Genomic DNA, 1922 nt, shown 5'->3' with positions numbered 1-1922 from the left:
GCCAGTCTGGTCTTGAACTCCTGGCCTCAGGTGATCTGCTCACCTTGGCCTCCCAAAGTGCTGGGATTACAGGTGTGAGCCACTGCGCCCAGCCTAAAAACTTGTAACATCTCCGAAATTGGGCAGCCTTTCACAGTTGGGCATCTCTGATGTGGTTGTTATGATAGTGTGTGCCAACATTTGGCCATAACTATTCATATTGGCATCACCTTCAATTGAAGTATGTGCATGGTTGGTTCTACAGCTATGGAGCTTAATTACCATTTAAAGTATCATCAGCTTTTTTCTTCCCTGGCTGTCTGAGATTAGACCGCCATCATGAATGACACGATAGCTATCCGCACTAGAAAGTTCATGACCAACCGACTACTTAGAGGAACAAATGGTCATTGATGTCATTCACCCCGGGAAGGCAACAGTGCCTAAGGCAGAAATCTGGGGAAAGCTAGCCAAAATGTACAATACCACACTGGATGTCATCTTTGTATTTGGATTCAGAACTCACTTTGGTGGTGGCAAGACAACTGGCTTTGGCATGATTTACGATTCCCTGGATTATGCAAAGGAAAATGAACCCAAACATAGACTTGCAAGACTTGGCCTGTAGGAGAAGAAAAAGACCTCAAGAAAGCAACGAAAGGAACGCAAGAACAGAATGAAGAAAGTCAGGAGGACTGCAAAGGCCAATGTTGATGCCGGCAAAAAAGCCAAAGGAGTAAAGGTGCTGCAATGATGTTCTCTGTGGCTGTTGTGGATTTTTCACAAGAAGATTAATAAACCATAAATTTTCATGTGAAAAAAAAATCATCGAACAATTGCTATTATTAAAAAGTCAAAAATAATAGATGCTGGTGAGATTGCAGAGAAAAGGGAACACTTATACACTGCTGGTGGGAATGTAAATTAGTTCAGCCACCATGAAAAGTACTGACGTTTTCTCAGAGAATTTAAAATAGAACCACCATTTGACCCAGCAATCCCACTATTGGGTATATACCCAAAGGAATATAAATCATTCTACCATAAAGACACATGCACATGTATGTTCACTGCAGCACCCTTAACAATAGCAAAGACATAGAATCAACCTAGATGTCCATCAATGGTGAACTAAATAAAGAAAATATGGTACATATACACCACAGAATACTATGCAGCCATAATAAAGAATGAAATCATGTCCTTTGCAGCAACATGGATGGAACTGGAGGCTGTTACCCTAAGTGAATTAACACAGGAACAGAAAACCAAATCCACGTGTTCTCACTTATAAGTGGGAGCTAAACATTGAGTACACGTGGACACAAAGAAGGGAACAACCAACACCAGGGCCTGCTTGAGGGTGAAGAATGGGAGGAGGGTGGGATTGAATAGGCATTATGCCAATTACCTAGGTGACAAAATTATCTGTACACCAAACCCCCAAGACACGCAATTTACCCATGTAACAAACCTGCACATGTACCCCTTGAACCTAAAATAAAATACCATCAAAAAGATTGTAACCCGATTCAATGTGGAAACTAAAAGTTGGTGTGGGTGCAGCAAAGCATGGAAATGCAGCAGTGGGGCAGATATTTAATAGGAGAGTAGCAAATATTTGTCACTAAAGGAATGGCTGCAATTCTATACGTTCTTGCAAAGCTATAACCAAGTGCTTAGGGGACTTAGACAAGAATGCTGAAGACACAGAATTAGAATAAGCTGTCTTGTCACAGAGAAGCATGCAAAAGAACAGACCACACACCAAGCAATGCAAGGAAGGACAGGAGAAACTACTCAATCCATGGGGTAGATGAAGGAAGGGCCAAAGTCATGCAATAAAAGCTGGTGTGACCCAAGCCCATGCTGCACAGGCTGCCCATGTCAGCACACCAGACCTCCATCAGCAGAGGCTTCCCACTGATGTTGACTTGACTTCC

The 1922-nt window shown here is 42.4% G+C and overlaps 1 pseudogene; it reads left to right on the top strand.

Annotated features, from left to right (window-relative positions):
* The first annotated feature begins 318 nt into the window (after nt 1-318).
* LOC101140712 (small ribosomal subunit protein eS24-like) lies at nt 319-733 on the top strand (annotated as a pseudogene).
* The last annotated feature ends 1189 nt before the right edge of the window (nt 734-1922 follow it).

The sequence above is a fragment of the Gorilla gorilla genome, chromosome 2 (genome assembly GCF_029281585.2).
Source record: "Gorilla gorilla gorilla isolate KB3781 chromosome 2, NHGRI_mGorGor1-v2.1_pri, whole genome shotgun sequence".
Taxonomy (NCBI): domain Eukaryota; kingdom Metazoa; phylum Chordata; class Mammalia; order Primates; family Hominidae; genus Gorilla; species Gorilla gorilla.
The sequence above is the reverse complement of the archived record's forward strand: the minus strand, read 5'-3'. Positions and strand labels throughout refer to the sequence as shown.